Source organism: Camelus ferus, chromosome X, assembly GCF_009834535.1.
Source record: "Camelus ferus isolate YT-003-E chromosome X, BCGSAC_Cfer_1.0, whole genome shotgun sequence".
Taxonomy (NCBI): Eukaryota; Metazoa; Chordata; class Mammalia; order Artiodactyla; family Camelidae; genus Camelus; species Camelus ferus.
This window is the reverse complement of record NC_045732.1, coordinates 49,740,063-49,753,424: the sequence shown is the minus strand read 5'-3', so window position 1 is coordinate 49,753,424 and position 13,362 is coordinate 49,740,063. Positions and strand designations below refer to the sequence as shown.

Below are 13,362 nucleotides of genomic sequence, written 5' to 3'. Positions count from 1 at the left end.
AATTCTTAGAAGCAAGGAAAGGAATAGTGGTCAGAAGTTGGGGCAAGTGGGGAATTACTAAGCAGTAGGCACAAAATTTCAGTCAAAGAAGATGAATAAGCTCTAGAGATCTGCTGTACAAGATTGTAACTATAGTCAATGATAATGTATAACTTGTTAATAGGGTTCATCTATTTTAGAAGTCTTTCCACAATAAAATAAAATGTTTAAAAGTATCCAAAAATCAATTGTTTAAATAAAAAGTCTCTACTTCTTTTTTTCTAATTCTTCCAAGTAAGTGTTTGATTTCTCCTACTCTTGTGTCCACTACAGCGATTACTGTATCACTCCCTTCTGTCTTCTCTATGACTCACTACCTCCCAAATATTTTTGTTAGTGGTTCTTATAGTATGGTCCCCAGTCCTGCAGCATCAGCATCATCTGGGAATTTGTTAGAAATGGAAATTTTCTGGTACCTCTCCCAGTCTTCCATATTAGAAACTCTTAAACTAAATATTATGAAATTTTATCCATCAATAATTACAAAGGATAACACCACCTGGTCAAGTGGATTTGTCCAAAGATGTAAGGTTGGTTTAACATTAGGTAATCAATTGATATAATTCACCCCAGGAATGGAATGCAAGAGAATAATCATGTGATCATTTTAACAGACATAGGAAAAAATGTAAACATGTAACAAACATCTATTTTTTATAATGTAAGCCAACCTAGAATAGAACAAAAGGCATTGGTGACAGTTCTACAGCCAACATTATAGTTAATGGTAAAACACTGAACACTTTTCACTTATGACTGGCAGCAAGACAAGGATGGCCACTCTTATCACTAATATTTCATAATAGTACTGAAAATCCTAGCTATATCAATAACACAAGAAGAAATAAAATACATAAAGATTGGAAAGGACTAAGCAACAATGTGATTTTTAGCTGACATCATTGTATACATTGAAACTGCTAAGATTTGAAAAAAACTAGTAGATATAATAAATTGTTGTAGGAAGTCATGAGATATAAGGTCAATAACTTAAAATAAAATGTGTTTCTATGCAGTCCCAGAAAAATTCCTAAAATATTGTGGAATATATGTATAACACCCTGACCTGATTATTCTGATGGGAACGGTGCTCCTTGGGCTATATATAGGCAGGTATATTTTTAATAAATTACTTTAGTAATTTTATAAAAAAATAAAATATGTTTCTATATAATAATATTATGACATGAAATAAAGTATCTTTTAAAGTAACATCACAATATTTTAAATAATGGGAATATATAAAAACAGAAATGCTAGGTCAAGGATTAGTTGGCAAATCAGGTCAATCAGGGATTGGTGGGCCTGTGAGGTGACCTGGCCCATGCCCCATTTTTGTTAATAAACTTTTATTGGAACATAACCGTGTTCGTTTTTTTGTATATTGTCTATGCTTACTTTCCCACCATGATACTAGAGTTGAGTAGTTTTGGCAGAGACTGTATTGCTCACCAATTCTGGCCCTTTACATGAAAAGTTTGCTGACCCTTATGCTAGAAAACTTATTGAAATGGATGACATACAATGCTTATGGCTTAAAAAGACTAAATATTTTAAGATGTCATTCTGTCAAATAGGTATATTGATTCATGAAAGTCAGAATGAAAATCTCAGTAGTTTTTAAGGGAACTGACAGACTGATTACAAAATTTATATAATTTTAAAAATAAATTTGTAAAGTATGTAGAATTGCCAAAAATATCTTGAAAAATAAAAACAAAGATACAAGACTATTACTTGATGATTTCCATAAATCTACAGAAATCTAGACAATGTGCTATTGGACTATGCATAGACAACTTTGATCAGGGGTTACCAAACTACAACTCATGGGCCAAAACTGTCCCACCACCTGTTTTCATATACACTGAGTGCTAAGATTTACTTTTTCACTTTAAATGCTTGAAATGAATCAAAAGAATAATATTCCATGAAACTTGTCTATTATATGAAATTCAAATTTTGATGTCCACAGATAAAGTTTGACTGTGACACAACCAAACAGAAACAAATTCCAGAACTCACCACCCTCTGTTTCCACAATCAAATCTCTTGGCTTTAGAGTGTAAAAATAGTCATCTGACACAGTGGGGAACTGTGGGGGTTGCAAATGGTTTGATGAGATACAAAGAAACATGAAGGGATGGATTTCAAACACAGCCCTAATTTTATTACACTTGATTATATATATTCAAATTCCATTTCCTGTGTTTCTCTTAGAAGAGGTATGGACCAAGACAATGATGCATTGGTTCTCTCTTTGCTGCCCTTCTTTCCTTGGGTAATCAAAATACAGTGATCAAGACAATGTGATATTGACATAAAGACAGACCAATACTCAATGGGACAGAAAAGAAAGTGCAGAAATAGAACCACACATTATTGTCAGTTCATTCTAGGCCAAGATGCCAGGGAATTCAATAAGGAAAGTTAAGTTTCTTTCTAAAAAAGTGTTAGAACCAACTCAAGAAAATAAAAACCACCACCACCAAACCAATGTCACTCCATATGCAAAAATAATTTGAGATGACTCTAGAACTAAAAGTAAAATCCAGAAGTATAATTCTTCTAAGAGAGAACATAAAAGAATATCTCTGTGACCCTTATCTAGGCTGAGATGTCTCAGACAGGACAACAAATGCTAAGTATTGAAGGAAAACTCAATGAATTGAACTGTTTAAAATGTAAAATATTGTTCCTCTAGTGACACTATTAACATACATAACTATACCAATTCTTGGCAAGGATATGGAGCTAATAAAATCATCTTACATTGCTTGTTGGAACATAAAACTGTAAAACCACTTTTGATAGGTGCTTGAAAGATTTCTTAATACTGGAACATAGGCTTATCACCATACTACCCATCCATTCCAACCCTAGGTATTTACCCAAGAAAAGTGAAAACATACATCCATGCAAAGACACACACATGAATATTCATAGCAGCTTGATTCATATGACCCTAAATAGGAAGCAGTCCAAAGGGCTATCAATATATAATGGGGAAAACAAAAGGTGGACATCCATACAATAGAATAATGCTCAGCAATAAAATGGAATGAAGTACTGATGCATTCTATAACATAGTTGATATTCAAAATCATTATACTGATTGAATGAAGCAGAACACAAGCATGACACTATGCTCACATTAAAATTCTAGAGATTGCCAGCAAACCTATAGTGTCAAAAAGCAGATCAGTGTTTGCCTGGGACTGGGAGCATAAGGAGGGACAGACTGCAAAGATCACAACAAATCTTTTAGATGAGGTGAAACTTTTCTGTATCTTGATTGTGATAGTTCTTTCATGTAGTATACACCCAAGATGATAGGGATGGAGGTAGAGAAGGAGAGCTTTCAGGGCGACAGGTCAAATTTTTGATAGAAACTGCATATCTGGATGTGTACTTTGGCGTGTAGAGGGATTTACTTCTAAAGAGTGGGAATCATCTGTAAATATTCACATGAAGCAAGGGGAGGAGAAGGAAGAGGAGAGAACCATGGGTGGACTCAAGGCTAGCCTGGGTTATAGTCAAGATATCACAGTCCGAAGGGCTAGAGCCAGTGATAGAGTCAGAATTTGCTCATTGCAGTGAAGCCATGGGCTGGGTTGATAGGAAGATCCACCCGTTTCAGACAGAGCCCTGAAAGTGGTATCCATGGAATTATCACCAATATACATGCAATGGAGCCACAGGATTAAAGGGAATGAGGTCACATCAACCCAAATTGGGAAAAACAGTCCATTCATCATCCAGGGACAAGGAGAAAGCCAGTTTGACCCCCTTCCTCCAGTATAAAGAAGTCAAATAAACACACTCTCATATCCCTGCTGCCATTAAAGAGAGGAGCAAGGGTAAGACAGAGTCTGAAAGACCAAGAAATTAACACAAGAAGAAGAAATGTTTCCTTATTATGGTCCTTTGAGAATACCACAGCTCACAGAAATAAAAAAAAAAAATAATGGTTTCACATGTGTCCACTGATTCTTTGACAATCTCTTCAAAAGGTACAGTCCAATCCTCCACTCTGACTGAATTAGACTTAGTGACTTGCCTCCAATGAATAGAAATAAGCAGAAGTTCCAGTATGTCATTTTCAAGAGTAGGTCATAAAAGGCATTGAGGATTCTGTGTTTGTCAGTCTCTCACTTGGATGACTTGCTTTGGGCAAAACCATACACCGTGTTGAGAGGACACTCATGTAGCCTATGGTGAGGCCACATGGCAAGGAACTGAGACTTCATGCTAATAGCCATATGGGTGAATCATCTTAGAGGTGCATTGTCCAGTTCTGGTCAAGTCTTCAGATGACTGCAGCCCTGGCCAGTATCCTGAATGCAATTTCATGAATACCCTGAGTTAGAATCACCCAGCAACTGGGCTGCTTCTAAGTTCTTGGCCCACAGAAACTGAGATAATAAATATGTATTGCTTTGAGCCACTACATTTTGGGGCACTTTGTTATGAAACAGTAGATAACTAATGCAAATACCAAAACATTTATTTGTAGTATTTGGTTAGAATCTTGTATATAATGTCAATATAACAGAACCAATTAGGCTTCCTTAATAGAGCAATAATCCAAAATAGGTACAGAGAAGTGAATTCCATGAACTTTGAGGTCCTGTAGAAGGAGTACAGTATCATCATCATTTTTGTATTTCTCACTGCTCCTAGCAAAAGGCCTTATGTCCCTTAGTTGCTAGTAAATATTCATTGACTGGAAGAGAATTAAGGTAGTCTAGAATTGTAAGGGAGCCTTGAGTTCGTGTATTTCAAACTTCCTTTGTTTAACTTGTAGTAACAATTAGTTCTAGAAGTGTGAGGTGACTCTCCCAACATCAGGCAACTGATTGGAACTATACCAGGAGTAGAATTTTGGTCTCTTGGCTCCTAATTAACAAGGGTTAAGCTCTCAATGCATGTTTCTATATTAGAGGGTTAGGGGGATAGTTGTAAGTGTTTGGGAAGGGTTAGGAGTAAAGAGTGAAGAGGATACTTAGAAGGGAAGAGAATGTGGAAATCCCTGTGAAGCCTCATTTCTCTTCTGTTTTCAAATGTCTGTGTAAATTTGAGGGCAGGGCTGGCTCACACAACATCATTGAATGTTCTGTGTTGAGGAGGACTCACTCCTCACAGGTCCTTCTTTCTCAGTTCTTAGCTGTGCCTTCACTTCATCAAAAGGGACTGGAGCAGGGATGGGATACTGTGTCAAAGTCAACCACATTTGGGTTGGACATCAGGAAGGGTGGAAGCCCCTGTGGGAAATTTACATATAATCTGCCACACCACAATTTCTTTGTCTTTGATAATGGCAATTTCACCCAATGAAAATACTCTTCTCCTTGGAGAAACATGAGTACAGGTTTCACTTAGATAGGCTGGACTCCTTTGGCTAAGGCTGCATCCAAAGTGGTGGTGACTAATTTTTCTGGTTCTCTTGGTGTTGCTGAGCAACTGAGACCTGGAGACACCAAAACAGAATATCCATATCAAGAGAGCAGTTAAGAAATAGCCACTGGGAATGCAGCTGCCAGGAAAACTGTGGCACTGGGAGAGACTGGGGTTATGTTGGGGATCAGTAAGGATCTTCTCATTGTTCTCAAAACACAGCTGTGGCCTCTCATCCTTGGATACCTAGGATATGTATGCCCCAAAGGCAAGAATTTGGGGAAACAGTTATTATTTAACATAGTGTGTCTGTCTAGTGAAGGCTACTACCACTTGCAGTCCTAAGTAGATGTGCAGAGGGGAAGGAATGAACCCAGGGATCAAGAGGCCCATCCACAGGCACCAAGGAAATAAACAGCCCCATGGATGTGACAGCATATTTTGCTTATAGCCAATGCCTTCGGATCCTGGAGCCTAGGTCCAGAAATGGAGGATGCATCTGTTTCTCTATCTACAGTAGCCTGAACCCCACATTTATTGGTCACCCAGGGATGTAGGTAGAGCTTATATTCATATTTTACCTCTTATGCCTTCTGAGGTTCTCTAAGTTCCAGGTTCCCCCTCCTCCTTAAGTTTCCAGATGCTCTTCCAGACCTAAATTTTCTCCTCTGTCATCTTCAGCCTAGGTGGTAAGGTTTTCTGTCATTTCCCTCCACAGTAGCTATGGAGGTTGGGGAGCACTCTACAATAATAAAACCATACATTCTCAACTCTTATCCCATCCTCATTGTTTATCAAGAGTAAACTCTCTTTGACTTCTGCCTGCTTTTGGATGCTTTCAAGTACTTTAAATATTTGTTTTCTTATTTTCTTTTCCAGGTTCCATAATTGTTACCTGTGGAGTGGTTCACGTGACTTTTTCATTCATTTCATTTTTCTATAACCAGTTCTGGATTATTTTTTAAACCCCAAAGAGACAGGAAACTTGTGAAATTTGTACAAATGTTTTAATGGGACAGGAAAGAGGAGATTTTGCATACTACAAGTGAAAATTTTTCTCATTAATACTCTGTTCAGTTGAGACTCCTCAATAAAAGTTACACCAACACTCACACAGACACCCCTAAACACACATGAAAGATATATGTAATGTTTGCAGTATATGTGAATGAAATACATATGAACTGTAGCATAAGGACGGGAAAATAAAGGCCCCTATATAGTGATAAGATTTGCCCATTTCAATTTAAGTGGTGAAATATTGATTTGAAATATGCTGTGAAATGTTAAATATGTTTTTGTCATCCCACTTCACTAAAAATATACAAAGATATAATAATCACAATAGATAAATTTAAATGGAATATGAAAAAGTTTGAATATCTGAAAAGATGGTAGCAAAGGGAAACAAATGAAAACAGAATAAAGGAAAAGAAACAATGAAAAAGAAGGGGGAAATGAGGAAACAAAAAGAGAACAAAAAAATAAAATGTTAGATCCATTCCAAATATATCAATAATTGTATTAAATGTAAATGGTCTGAACAAGGGACCAGCACATTTTTCCTGTAAATGGCCATGTGCCTATGTGACTGACCTCCAATGAAAGCCCTGGTTAGAGGGGGTCAACTGTATGGTGATGGATGGGAACTAAATTATTTGTGGTGAGCACACTCTAGTGTGTGCAGAAGTAGAGTTATAATTGTACACATGAAACTTACATAATGTTATAAACCAATGTTAACCTCAAAAAAAAAAAAAAAAGAAAGAAAGAAAGAAAGAAACCCTAGATACCAAGGCTCATGTGAGCTTCTCTGGTTGGCAACACTCCATACATGTTGTTACACATTATTGCTGGAATGGTAATAAGTGTGTACATATGATTCCGCTGAGAGAAGACACCTGGAGGCTTGGCATCTGATTTCTCCTGGACTTTGCCCCTTGTGCCTTTTCCCTTTGTTGATTTTAATCCATATCTTTTTTCTGTAATAAACTATAACCATGAGTATAACAACTTTTCCAAGTTCTTCTACTGGATTGTCAAATCTGAGGGTGGCTTTGGAGATATCCAACACAGTGTCATATTGATAAAAAGATAAATTCACCAAGAAGATATTACAATTCTAAATGTGTATGCACCTAACAACAAAGGTTAAAATTACAGAAAGCAAAAAAGAGAGAGAACTGAAAAGATAAAGACAATTACATAGTTACAGCAGGAGACTTCAATAATCCTCTCTCAGTAATAGGACAAGACCCCAAATGAGGGGGGATATAGAATGGAACAGCTCAACCAACCAACTGGATCTACTTGATGTTTATAGAACACTCCACCCAACAACAACAAAGTACACATTTTTTCAAGTGCATATGGAACATTCACTGAAGTAAACCATATCTGGTGTCATAAATCAAACTTAGAAGATAAAAAAGATTGCACTCACACACAAAGTATGTTCTCTGATTGTAAAGGAATTAAAATAGAAATCAATAACAGCAGAATAGCAGAAAGAACCCCAAATCACATACTTCTAAATAATCCATAAGTCAAATAAGTAGTCTTTGAGGGAGATTAGAAATGAATAAAAGTGAAAATACAAATATCAGAAGTGTGGGATACAGCTAAAGCAGTGCTGGAAGGAAATATACAGCATTAAATATATACATTTTAAATGAAGACATATCTAAATTCTGTAATCCAAACTTTAATCTTTACAAAATAGAAAGAGAAAAATAAAAATAAAGAAGAAAGAAAGTAATAAAGGTCAGAGAGAAAATTGATGTTGAAAACAGGAAAACAATAGAAAAATCAATAAAACCAAAACCTATGTCTTTGAAAAAACCAGTAAAATTGATAAACTTTTAGGAAGGATGAAGAAGAAAAGAGAGAAGACAAAACTTACTAATATCTGGAAAGGAAGAAATGATGCAGCTATACACACGACAGACATTAAAAAGACAATCAAGGAATACATCAAATAACTGTGGAAATAAGCTCAATAACTTAGATGAAAGAGACTGATACCTTGAAAAACAACAAACTACTACAATACATAAAATATGAAATAGATACTTTGAAAACCCGTACAACTCTTAAATAAATTGAATTTTTGTTATCAATCTTCTGAAGAAAACATCTCAGGCCAACATGATTTAACTAGCGAATTCCACCAAATATTTTTGAAAGAATTAATGCTAATTCTACACAATTGCCTCCAAAACATAGTAAAAGAGAGAACACGTCCCAACTCATGAGGCCAGAACTCCAAACCAGACAGTAAAACAAGTGAACATTATATAGAACACTCTCCTTCAGGAACATAGATACGAAAACAGGCAAATGTTCACAACTTGAAAACAGCAAAATTTTGTAAGAATAATATGCCATTACTGAGTGAGGTTTATCCCAGAAATGCAGGACTGGTTCAGTATTTTATTTTATTTTATTTTATTTTATTTTTAATTGAGTTATAGTCATTTTACAATGTTGTGTCAATTTCCAGTGTAGAACACAATTTTTCAGTTATACATGAACATACATATATTCATTGTCACATTCTTTTTCACTGTGAGCTACCACAAGATCTTCTATACATTTCCCTGTGCTATACAGTGTAGTCTTGTTTATCTATTCTGCATATACCTGTCAGTATCTACAAATTTCGAACTCCCAGTATGTCCCTTCCCACACCCCTCCCGCCTGGCAACCACAGTTTGTATTCTATGTCTATGAGTCTGTTTCTGTTTTGTATTTTATGTTCACTTTTTTTTTTTAGATTCCACATATAAGCGATCTCATATGATACTTCTCTTTCTCTTTCTGGCTTAATTCACTTCAAATGACATTCTCCAGGAACATCCATGTTGCTGCAAATGGCATTATGTTGTCATTTTTATGGCTGAATAGTATTCCACTGTATACACAACTTCTTTATCCAGTTATCTGTCAGTGGACACTTAGGCTGTTTCCATGTCTTGGCTATTGTAAATAGTGCTGCTATGAACATAGGGGTGCAGGTGTCATTTTGAAGTAGGGTTCCTTCTGGATATATGCCCAGGAGCAGGATTCCTGGGTCATAAGGTAAGTCTATTCCTAGCCTTTTAAGGAATCTCCATACTGTTTTCCACAGTGGCTGGACCAAACTAACTGCACTCCCACCAGCAGTGTAGGAGGGTTCCCTTTTCTCCACAGCCTCTCCAGCATTTGTCATTTGTGGATTTTTGAATGATGGCTGTTCTGACTGGTGTGAGGTGATACCTCATTGTAGTTTTGACTTGCATTTCTCTGATAATTAGTGATATTGAGCATGTTTTCATGTGCTTATTGGTCATTTGTATGTCTTCCTTGGAGAATTGCTTGTTTAAGTCTTCTGGCCAATTTTGGATTGGGTTGTTTTCTTTTTATTAAGTCATATGAGCTGTTTATTTGGTTCAGTATATTAAATTCATTTCAATTCACCCTATAGAATGTGTAATGAATTAAAAGTGCATGATCATATCAGTTAATTCAGAATAACCATAAGACAGGGTACAATCCCTTTTATAATAAAAATTCTCAGGAACTGGTCAAAGAAAGGATGTTTCTCAAATTAATACAAGTTATTTACAAAAAGACTACAGATATTATCATAATGGTGAGAGACATAGTGCTTTCCCCCTAAAGTTAAGAACATGGCACTATGCTCACCATTCACACTCAACATCATACGAGCTCTTAGCCAATGCAAGAAGGAAAGAAAAAGAAATAAAAGACGTACCTAGAGAGAGAAATAACACAGTTCCTGTTTTCAGGCAACACAATTATCCATGTAGTAAATCCCAAGGAATCTACAAAAATTCTAGGACTAATAAGTGAGCTTAGCAAGTTTGCCAGGTAAAAAGTCAACAAACAAAAATCAATCACATTTCTGTCTATTTTCAATGTACAAATAGAAACTGGAATTAAAAACTTGAAACCACTTATAATTGCTCTAATAAATATGAAATACTTAGTTATAAATCTAATGATATGTGTACAAGTTATTTATGCTGGAAACTATAAAAAGTTGATGAAGGAAATCAAAAGATACCTAAATAAATGGAGCAACATGCTACATTCATAGATTAGAATTCTTATCATAAATATGTGAATTCTCCATAACCAATCTATAGTTTCAATGCAATACTAATCAAAGTGGATTTTTTTTGTAAGGATAGACTGTTTAAAAAAAATTCTATGAAAGGGCAAAGGAAGAAGAATAGCTAAACCAATTTTGAAGACAAATATAATACATTTGGAAAAATCACACTACCTGATTTTAATATTAAGTATAAGACTACAGTAATTAAAATGATGTGGTTTTGATGCAGGTATAGGCATATACATCAGGGACACAAAATAGAGAATCCAAAAATAGACCCACACAAATATAGCCACCTTCCAACGTAGTGAGTCTCCTAAAATTCCTGGCCAAACTTCTTGCTCATTCTGTCTTTTTTCTTTTGCGCCTGGATCTTTACCGCTGTGCAGACTCTCCTCTAATACATAGTTTCTCCTTACAGGAACCCTTCCAGTTGTGAGCCCATCTAGAGGGTTAGCAGGACTGATATTTCAAGATATTTCAGGATATTTCAAGAACCCAATGAATAGCTTAGCTCTTTTGAACTGGAGTCATGAGTTCCACCACAATCAGTGAATCTGAGATGAATCATCCTAGTGCTCTGTTGATCCATAGCAGATCTGTTTTCAATCGTAAGTTTATGGCAAATGAATAGATGAAAATGGATTTGTGAAGTTTCCTCCAAGGACAAGGTAGGAGATATTTAAGATAATTTAAGATAATTCCTTAGCCCCTTCCCCTGTGTGAACCCCTCTCTCTATGCTCAGATTAGAACACCTTCCCTGGGCCTCTTGCTGCGATGAATCAGAGTCTCCATTAGGTGAGTCTTAAGGAAAATTTTTTGCATTCTTTCTTTGGAAATAAGCACAGAACATAAAGACTCCTCAGATGTCACTTCTAGTTCATTTCCCTTGGATTCCTTCCCCTTTTCCACCAATACTGTTGTACAGGGGTTCTTGGAAGAGCCGTATTTCTAAACATCATGAGCATTATGACATTCAAGTCTCACAATAAAACTATGGAGAATGTAGTAACATTATCTCCAATTTATCGACAAGGATTTTAAGGCAAAAAGAGGGTAGGTATCATACCAAAGCCACCCACACTGAAATAGTTGATATAGGAGTCTAACCCAGGCTTTTTGACTCCATAAACAACTACATTTTACAATGAAATAGAGAAATAATGTGTTTTGATCTGGACTCGGTGGAATTGCAACTGCCTAGTTCTGTGCTTGAGAGCCAACAGATAAATAATCAGGAATTTTATGAGCAGGTTGTTAAACTATTAGCAGCTTGAAATTGGTCATGGTGAGATCATTTACAGCGTGGACAGTAGCAAACACTACATATGAGAACCTCCCTGCAGTGCCAGTTTACCAACACACCACTGCCTGAATTTGATCTTGAGGAAAGACAAGGACAGGACAGTTCTATGGACACTTCAGGAACTTTAAGTCCTTCAACCTTTTTCATAAACTCTGCTTCTGTTATCCTGGAAGAGTTTTAATCCAAGCCTGGTTTGGAAGGGGAGGGCTGACTGATATTCATGGACTGGAATATTCATGAATATCCATGACTGATATCCAGCACAGGAACTCAGTGCCTCACATCCTTTGCACAGTTGTCGGATACTTTCATTCCACACACGCTATAATCCCCACAATGTAATGATTTTATCTTTGCTTTAAAATATCTATAGTATTTTAAATAGTTTTAGATAGATTTATATCTCAAAGATATTTAAAAATATCTTATATATTTACTATTTGTGGTGCTTTTTTCTTCCTGCAGGTATAGACCTCCACCTGGTAATATTTCCTTTCATCTTGGAAATTTTCTTTGAGCATTTATTGTAGTTAGGCTTGCTGGAGACCAAAAAAAAAACCCCTCTCAGTTTTATATCTGAAGATATCTTTAATTATTTTTAAAGGAATTTTTTGGTTGCACATGGAATTCTAAAAGTTGATAGGATTTTGCTATCAGCAGTTTAAAGATACCATTCCATTATGTTCCATGCTCCATGGGTTCTGTTGTGAAATCAGTGGAAAACTTATCATTGTTCCCCTATATGTAATCTTTTTTTCCTCTGGTTTCTGTCTGCTTCTACTTTCTGGAAGTTATTGTGGAGAATTAATATAATTCCTTCCTTAAATGATTGATAGAATTTACCAGAAAGTCATCTGAGCCCAGTGATTTTTTTGGTGATGATTATTAATTATTGATTAATTTCTTTAATAGATATAGGCCTATTCAGATGATCTATGTCTCCTTGTGTGAGTTTTTTTAGTGTGTGTCTTTAAGGAGTTTGTCCTTCGTTGAAGTTACTAAATGCATGGGCATAACTTTGTGCATAGTGTTCTTACATGATCCTTTTAATGTCTATAAGATCAGTAGCGGATGACCCCTCTTACACATAATATTGGCATCTTCTTTTTTTTCATGGTTGGTCTGGCTAGACATATTGATCTCTCCAAAGAACTAGCTTCTGGTTTTGTTGAATTTCTCTACCATTTTCTGTTCTCATTTTCATTGATTTCTATTCTAATTTTTATTAGTATTTTTCGCTTGTTTGTTTCTCTTTTTTCCTAAGGGGGAAGTTTAGATGTTTGATTTTTAGATATTTCTTCTTTTCTAATACCTGTATTTAATGCTAATTGATCTTAGATATTTCTTCTTTTCTAATGCATGCACGTAATGTTATAAATATCCCTCTAGTGGGGAGGGTATAGCTCAAGTGGTAGAGCACATGCTTAGCATGCATGAGGTCCTGGGTTCAATCCCCAGTACCTCCTCTAAAAATAAACCTAATTACCTATCCCTCCAAAA

General features: G+C 35.8%; 2 long non-coding RNA genes across 2 annotated transcripts in view; one reads left to right on the top strand and one right to left on the bottom strand.

Annotated features, from left to right (window-relative positions):
- Window positions 1-13,362, bottom strand: part of LOC116661947 — a 368,086-nt gene that overhangs the window by 345,525 nt on the left and 9,199 nt on the right. Inside the window, exon 2 of the long non-coding RNA XR_004317907.1 lies at window positions 12,180-12,184. This is a non-coding gene — a long non-coding RNA (uncharacterized LOC116661947). The remainder of the gene's footprint in view (window positions 1-12,179; window positions 12,185-13,362) is intronic.
- LOC116661950 overlaps window positions 1-13,362 on the top strand; it is a 246,904-nt gene that overhangs the window by 224,346 nt on the left and 9,196 nt on the right. The window lies entirely within an intron of this gene.